Source organism: Dermacentor variabilis, chromosome 4 (assembly GCF_050947875.1).
Source record: "Dermacentor variabilis isolate Ectoservices chromosome 4, ASM5094787v1, whole genome shotgun sequence".
Taxonomy (NCBI): Eukaryota; Metazoa; Arthropoda; class Arachnida; order Ixodida; family Ixodidae; genus Dermacentor; species Dermacentor variabilis.
The window spans coordinates 123,473,070-123,482,050 of NC_134571.1; positions in this window are offsets into that span (position 1 = coordinate 123,473,070).

The window sequence follows — 8,981 nt, forward strand, 5'->3', positions numbered from 1 at the left end:
ACCTTTCTGCCCTCCACCTTTCGTTCTCCCTCCTACTCCTCCTTCAGTGGCACACACCTAGTTACCCAAGTTGACGTCAAATACATTTGTTGACGAGCGGCATGCACCTACTGGCCCTTACTCAGTGACCAAAGCTGGCGTCACAGAGGTTCATTGAAGAGCAGCACGGACTGAGTGGCACATACCCACTGCTCCAAATCGGCGTCAGAGCTTCTTCGAACAGCGGTGCCTACCCAGTCCTGCTCCTACAGTAGCCCATGACGCTCTCAAAGAGGTTCGTTGAAGAGCGGCACGTATGTATGTGCGCATTGCCATGCACATACTCAGTCACCCAAGTTAGTCCAATGGTGTGTTTCAAAACCTCTTGCCTCAGCACGGCAGCCTGATGCGCTAACCATTTGACCACAAGCTACCGGATGACCCAGGTAGGTGTGAAAGCGGTTACATACATATGTGGAACGCGAAAGAAAGAACGACCGGCACGTAAGCTGAAGAACTGATCACTGGAGCCTGCGCCCCACTACCATCTTTATTTCCTTCGTTGTTCTGGTTGTGGGTGGCACGTGGCATCGTAGCAGGTGCGGTCGCTGCAGTGACCCCAGGATAGACCACAAGCGTGAAATGGAAGCGAATTGACGATCTGGAGGTCGTAAGGGAAGGTAATGCTTCGGGGAATCCGTGCTCTGGAGATGCAGATGGGTGAGTGGTGTGTCCGCGTAGGCTAGATTGGTGCGGTCTATAGAGACTGTCTCCTCACGTCCGTGCTGCGCAATGATAAAAGTCTTGATGGAACGGCGCAGAACTAGAAAGTACCCGTCGTAGGCCGGCGTAATAGGTGCCAGGATACCGTCTCGCCTAAGAAAAACATGCGTGGCCGTCGCGGTATTCGAATGTGCTGCTTGGCTGACCTTGGTTGGACGGGCTGGAGGTCGCGGAAGAAGCAGTCGTGGAGGCGTTGAAGATAGGGTTGATGTTGAGGAGCTGTCTTTACTGTGGCGAAAAGGTCGCCGGGAAGACGTACAGGGGCGCCATAAACCAGTTCGGCTGTAGAGCACCCAAGGTAGCGGCGGAGGACAGCCCGGCCAAGCATCAACTGCAAGTGGCGGATCCAGTGCTCATGATCACGGCATGCTGCAAGGGTCGTTTTGAGCTGCCGATGAAGACGCTCGACCATGCCGTTAGCGCGGATGGATGTTAAGCAGTAGTGCGCCAGTACTTCACACCCAGAATGCTGCGGGCAGGTGCAGCAAATAATGCATATTCAAACTGCCGTCCACGATTAGTCGTTACAATGAAGGGACAGCCGAAGCGCGGAACCCATGAAGAAAAGAAAGCGCGTGCGACTGTTTCTGCGCTGACGTCGACGATAGAGACCGCGTCGGGCCACCACGTGTGAAACGGTCCACTATAGTCCAAATGTGACGGTAGCTGCGCGAAAGAGGAAACGAACGAACGTTGTCGATATTGACATGTTCGAAGCGCTAGTCGGGAGGCAGGAACCGTTGCTGTGCCGCAATAGTGTGACGGGTCACCTTGGTTGCTTGACACGCATTACATGAACGGGACCATGCGCGAACATCTGCATTGACAGGAAGCCACACATAACGCTGCGCAACGAGGTGTGCAGTGGCCCCATCACCTCGTAATACTGCGTCGTCTGCGAAGTGATCCGGTGCAGGTGGAATTGCGCTTCGGCCTGTAGAGACCACACCTGGAGATTCTGCGTCCAAAAGGATGGCAGCTGAAATAGTACCTCGGCGATATGGGAGAGGCGAGGGCTTGGCTCGGTTGAATGGCTTGATGCAGCGAGGATCTGATGTGCAGCATTGTTGCTAGTAGATTCGTTCATGTTTCAGTCCTAGGTCAACACTGTGGAGCGTGACATAAAGAACGACCGACACGTAAACCGAAGAGCTGATCACTGGAGTCATGTCCCACTACCGTCTTTATTTCCTTCGTTGTTTTAGCTGTGGGCGCCACCTGGCATCGTAGCAATGCGGGCGCCATACATACATACATACATACATACATACATACATACATACATACATACATACATACATACATACATACATACATACATACATACATACATACATACATACATACATACATACATACATACATACATACATACATACATACATACATACATACATACATACATACATACATGGCCCGGAAAGGGCTTGAAGTACCCTAAGAATGCTGACGCATTAAAAGCTACAAACAATTTCCCCTACGCTTTCTATGGCTTCATTATGTTTACTTCATATGGTTGCGGCTAACAAAAATTATATCTCTCAGTTCCCCTTCTTCTCGTTCTTTGTATGGGCACTTTGGACCATAGCGCGGCGGTCTTCAACTTGCATGCCCCGTGAATCTGTCGTGAAACACCTATGTTCCCCTTTGTGGAATCTGTGGTATAACACCGATCGATACTCAGTGTACGTTGTGAATATCTGGTGGAACCGTGATAATCCCTTTATATGGTAGCTCTGTGGCGGCACAGTGATAACGTGGATCTTTAGCACATCAGGCCACGAATAAATGCTGAAGCAGCGGCACCCGCAGCGTGATACAACGAACAATATCCCTGTGGGCATTTCTCAAGCGTCCTGTACGTTTCTTTTTTTTTCTTTTTATTACGAACGTAAATTACGAATCGCGACACTCGCGACCAGGTAGCCTATAGCTACCCCGTTTATTTATGCTGCATTTAACCTGTCGAGAACATATAAAATCCATCGTGCGCCGAGAAAAGGCTGAACGTTGCTATAGTTCCAATTCGAAAACGCATTTCTAAGCCACGCGCACTACCATACAAGAATGACAACTCATCAACAATGTGCCTAACATCGTGGCTGAGGAAGTCACAATACATAGCTAGAATGTAAGAATGTTTTAACGTGAAAGCGTCAGCTAAGTTTGCAGGTTGGTCGACTCTTGAGTATCCGCCGACACGCCACTTATAAGTCGCACAGTGGACGGCGAGGGAAAATAGACGCAGAAAATGTACTGATCCCGGAAAGGAGAAATCGATCAGCGAAAAAAAATATCGATAGGATAATGTCAAATTCCGGTGCAGATACGTACCTTAGCTTTCACGTGTTTTCACATAATCTGAAGAGGATAGACCAGCGTGTAAATGTTTCGCGAACGTGGCATACTCCATTCCTTTGACAGGTGGAAAAGCGTATGTCGATCAAACAGGCCGATGTGTAAACGAGAGGCATCGCGAACGCCATTACAACGTGACAAAAGCAATGAATGACCAAATAGATGTGTGCCTTGTGAGCACTGTGGTTGGAAGCCTGAATTTTACAAGTGACAAGTGTCTGCAAAAAAAAGCAGAAAAAAAAACAAAACAGCGACTATGTATACACGTGGCCAACCCCCGTCTCTCGCTCTAAGTTTTTACACATCTATGTCACTTTTGCGATGCGTTTCACCGTGTTCAAATGTTGTTCTGTCGCAATAGCAAACCAATTGCCCATCACCGCAACGTGTCGCTTTCTACGTGCCTTAACCTTTGTCCGTGCGCTTATCACTGTTCCGAAGGCTGTGTAGGAATCTTGTCGACCTGAGCTACTGCGCTCTTGAGTAGCAGACTAGAGCGCAGTAGCTCAGGTGGACCTCTCTGTCTTTCCTATCAGTAAAGTCTATTCTCTCTCTTGCCAACCATCGGCCGGATATATCTTCTCCGAAGCAGCCACTGCTGAGCCGCGAGAGACAGAGCTGCTCTGCACGCCTGATTGATAACGTCGGCTGCAGGCACAACACAATAGAACAATGAGATAGGAACTGTGATAGTATAACTGTGAGTCACGCAATAAAGGCGTTGCGCGACAAAAGTGGTGTCTTCGTGTTCGTGCTCGTCGCGGCATACCATGTTGCGTGGCGTACGTGGACCGAAAGCGCAGCTGTCTGCAAAGCTATTGTCGCCGAGACTGGTATTTTTATCGTATTTTTATCAAAGAATGCTCAGAGCCTTCTAGTAAAATTATCTGCCACGGCATCACAAAATGAAAGAGCAAGAAACAACTAAAAAAGTAATCTCTTGTGGTCGGCATCCTGTACACAAGCCTGTTTATTTTTTGTTTTTGTTTTTTACCCAGAGATTTAGAAGAACATGGGAAGATGAGCCCACGATGCGATAATCATCATATATTTTCATTCTCTAGAAAGGCGACGATGTAATCAAGTAAGTCTGTCTTTTTCTGAAAACGTGTACCGGCCCCACACAGCTTCTTAGCGTCCCCGCGTCATTCTGCTGTTTCTCCGATGGTTCTAACATCGTCGTCTTATTGTTCTTTTCCACCTTTTATGCAACCGTTTGCAACCAATTCTGAGTACGGGAATAATAACCTGTAATCTGCAGACAATAACGTTTCCTGTCGCCCAGTGCTGATTATATGCTGCGAGCGCTATCGTAACTAAACGAAAAGCTTCGAACGCTCCCCGATATCACGCATGTGCTTCGAGCAGTCGCACTCAACTCACACATTATATACCATCACCAGCCGCGCCCCCAACGCTTTGTCGTACCTTTGTCGAACTAACCAAAAAAACTTTAGTTTCTCCTTCGTTAGTGACAAATTCTTGCCAGATCGCAACTCTATCTACGGCATCGGAAGAGTGGCGCGCGCAGCTGGTCGATTGCCGTGCCATTGCTAAGCAGCAAACCAGCTGCTTAGAGAATAAGTAGCAAGCGAGTGTTCAAAGAACGAAAAAAGCCTGTAGTAGTCCTTTATAATCCGGCACAATATGCAGCCGCTCCAGCTCGAACTGTCTTGCAAACTATATAGTCTTATTGGTACGACCTGGTCAGTGCAACGATAATAACTATAGTTTGCGAAACTGTGTTACGTTTCGGGGGAAGCTCACGTATCTCTTGGAATGCTGTATTTCAATTACCCTGCAATTTTTACAACCCATTCCACTCGGCCATTAAACTAGAACAGATGTGCAAATAACAATCAATTAAATGTTTATTATAGTGTCCAGGAACACCTATGGAGCCTTCGTTATACTGGTGCACTTCAGAAGTAATACGCGTAACAAAATGTACAGAGAAGACAAATGTGGTATAGGAAAAACAATGTGATACAGAGAAACAAATAGGGGAAACAGAAAACGAGGAGGCGGGCGTAAAGGCGAGTCAATTTTGCTGGGTGTGTCAGCCCAGGACGCTGCTAAGAAGTACGCAGTACGGAGCCTCATAATTCTACCGCTGTGTGGTTACAGTCCAGACCACCCGTGAGTGCCCCGTAGTGCTGTTATAAAGGCAACGGAAAAAGAATTGGTCTCCAATCCAAGCTGTGAAGGTGGTTGGAGAGCGAAGCTGTAAACGACAACTAGAACGATTACCCATTGCGACGTAGCTTGACATTATTCACATGACGACATTCGCATGCACTTTACGTAATATTATATTGGCCTAATCATCGAAAGTCAAGGCCTGCGACTTGACTTTCGGCGCTACTTCGTGCATCTACAAAGAGTGGACCAGAGACAAAGAGAAATGCGTTTAACCCCACTTTCGCTGCGCCTCGCATGCACGCTGCGCTTCAGGAGTGCTCGCTATGCACGTTGCCTTCCCATAGCACTGTCACAGCAGAGATGAGCTGCCAGGCGGGTTCTATGTTCTATGAACCCCAAAGGGCGTAAACTTCTTTAAGATTGTTAAAACAGTTGCACCCTTTGGGGTGTACATATTTCCCAAAACAACAACCGTTGTCTGCCTCGCTTGAGTTTCCATTCTTGAAAGCGCTGCGCTCGCCACTTTCACGCCGAGAATGCTATGTTACATGCTATGCTACAACGCCCATGCCGTTCGTGACTGGAAGTACCGCGGGCTCGCAGCGTTAAGGAAATGCGGGCAATGCAGATGACGATTATCTTTGTGGGACAAGATGCCGCTGCCCAAAGGGTGAAAACTTTTTTTTAAGACTGTAGGTGACGCGGCATTTACTCACATCTGGGATTATTTCTGTTTAGTGTGCACGTGCATTTTATAACGGGTAAAAATGGGGCGAAAATTCAGTAATTATTTTCAGGGCCCGTAACTAAACGCTTTTCGTAAGCGTAACACATAACGTAGTCCCCTTCTCTCCAAATGTAATATCGCTGCCACGGGTGGTACTTCCATGATAGCAGGGAAGCTGTGTAAGCGTTTTACATAACGCATTTTAACAGGCAAAAAAAAATGAGAAGAAATCGAGCGCGCAGGCGTGCACAGGCACACAGGTGCGCTAGCAATCCCAGAGGCCACAGTCGTACTAACGACTTCGCTGTGAAAAATGCGGTGAACATCGTATGAGCGTCAGGACCGGCGTCACAGTCCTAGCAACCCTTGGCGTTGCGCTGCTAAGCCCGATGGCGCGGGATCTAATCCCGGCCACGACGCCCGCCTTTCGATGGGGCTGAGCTGCAAAAACGCCCGTGTACCGCGTGCGTTGTGTGCGCGTTGAAGAAGCCCAGGTGGTCAAAATTAATCTGGAGTCTCTCAATACGGCGTGCCTCATAATCATATGTATGGTGGTTCTGACACGTAAAATCCCAGAATAAAAATTTTGAAAGTCATGCACGCTGAGTGGACGTCAGCAACGTCATCGTGTCCGTGTCAGGGGGCCCGGGACGCTATCTTCAAAGGTGTGGCGCATCTTTTTATTCCCTCTAAGCCTGCTTATAAATGCGGAGAGAGCACATCGGCAAGAAAAGTGACAAAAATGGTTTATTATTGTCTCAGCGCATGAGTAGACGTCGTCCCCTTATGAAAATGGATTTAGAGTTCCTTTAGAACTCCTAATGAGTTCCTATGGAGTCAAAAGGGACTCTATAGGAACTCGCGATCTATAGAGTCGTCTGCATAGAATCTCTATAAGAAGTCTATAGAAACCTTTCTATAGAAACAAGTCATTTCACACACAATAGATGTGCAATAGAGGCTGTATTGACGTCCTATGTACTGAATTCTATAAAGTAATTTTTATAGAATGTCTTTAAAACTTCTAACGCGACCTGTCTATAGAATGGCTCTCCATTCGTTCTCTATAAATGTTCTATAGAGAGTGTATTGATATCATATGTACTAAATTCTATAAAATAATGTCCATAGAAAGTTTTTAACACTTCTAATGCGGCTTTTCTATAGACTGACTCTCCATTCACGCTCTATAAGCAGTCTATAGAGGGTTTATTGTCATCATATGTACAATATTCTATAAAATAATGTCTATAGAAAGTTTTTAACACTTCTAATGCGGCTTGTCTATAGACCGACTCTCCATTCACCCTCCATAAATGTTCTATAGAGGTCGTATTGACATTTTATGTACCAAATTCTATAGAAAAATTTTTATTGAACGTTTTCAGAAACGTTCTATAGAGGTCGTATTAACATCTTATGTGCCAATTCTAGAGAAAAAATGTTTATAGAACCTTTTCAGAACTTCTAATGCGGCCTGTCTATAGAATGGCTCTACATCCACCATAATAATTCTATAGAGGTCGTGCTGACATCTTATGCACCAAATTCTATAGAAAAATTTTTTAGAACGTTTTCGGAACTTCTAATGCGGCCTGTCTCTAGACTGGCTCTCCATTCCCGTTCTAAAAATGTGCCATCATATGGCATATGTACGGAGTTCTATAAAAGAACGTTTATAGGACATTAAAGAAGCTAAAGTGCGGCCTGTCTAAGAACGGCTCTATATTTTCACTCTATAAACAGTACCCGTATCCAGTGCATCGCCGGATTATGGGTCCAGTGCCGCGCGCTGGATGCATGGGGCGCTGGGCAAGCGCGGCGTACTGGGAGGCGCGCTGGTTACTGGTGCGAAAAACAGCTCTAGCGCGTTAAATACGCGGTGCCTAGACACCGTATGTATTTTTTGAATAGAGAAAGCAACAGAGAGCGTTTTAGTGCAATGAAAAACGAAAAAAAGAACATGTAAAAACAGAAGTGCTTTGACCAGGATTCGATCGTCGCACCTGCAGATCCCCAGTCCGGATCACTACCGCTACGCCACGCCAGCATTAGAACACAGGCGCATAATTTAGCATACCAAAATCGAGAAGCACTTTTAGTTTCACAGAGAGAAGTCTTGCACAGACGTGGTAGATGCGCTATCGCCCAGCAACTAAAACTCACGCCTGTACCACAAAGAAAAATTTGCTTTCCGTATTCAATAGTGTGCTCGGAAGTGCCATAACATCGACTTTCACTTGCGATTGGTATTTTAACTTCGAAAAAAGTCCTAAATGAACCACCGACCCGGGACGCTGCATGAATGGGCTGTTACTGCCGATTTCGATAGCCGTTTCTTGTTCTTCACGCGAGGGGTATGCTATGTTTTCTTAGTTCAGTGATGTCTTTCAGTCTACACGTCTGTCTAGTCATATATATTCGTCAGAGAAGCGCAGGCTAGTGCTGGGAGCCTTCGGCGACAGCACATATACCTGCGTTTATGACGCGTCACATCGGCGCTCCTCACTTCTTGTGCTGGCACTGTAGACATGAAAACATTGTTTATTTAAAAGCACCGATGCTAAATCTGAAATATAAAGTAATTTAACCTTGTTAGACTCCTTGATTCTTGAGGTTAGACGCGCCGATAGCGTGCAGGCGGACTCGGCGGATACGCTATGCCTAAGCTTCGGTGGGGACTGATCTCGGCGCGGGTAGCTGGCGAAAGCTAAAATGTGTGTATTAGAGCCTCAGAACTCTTTTTAGTACAATAGGGAAAATGGAAGCGCACGAATCGCCTCAGCCTTGTTATCGGTGCGATAATATCAAGCAGCGGTAGGCTTCGAACTCGGGGTCTGTTCGAGCGCGTCTGAACGACTTCTGGATTTCATGTCCACTCCACAACACTGCGACAATGGCGATAACTCCCAATCAAATGTTACGTGCGAACTACTAAAAAAGCGGCGTCCTCTGCGTTTGCATGGTTTCGTTCAAGAATTTAGCTATCCGC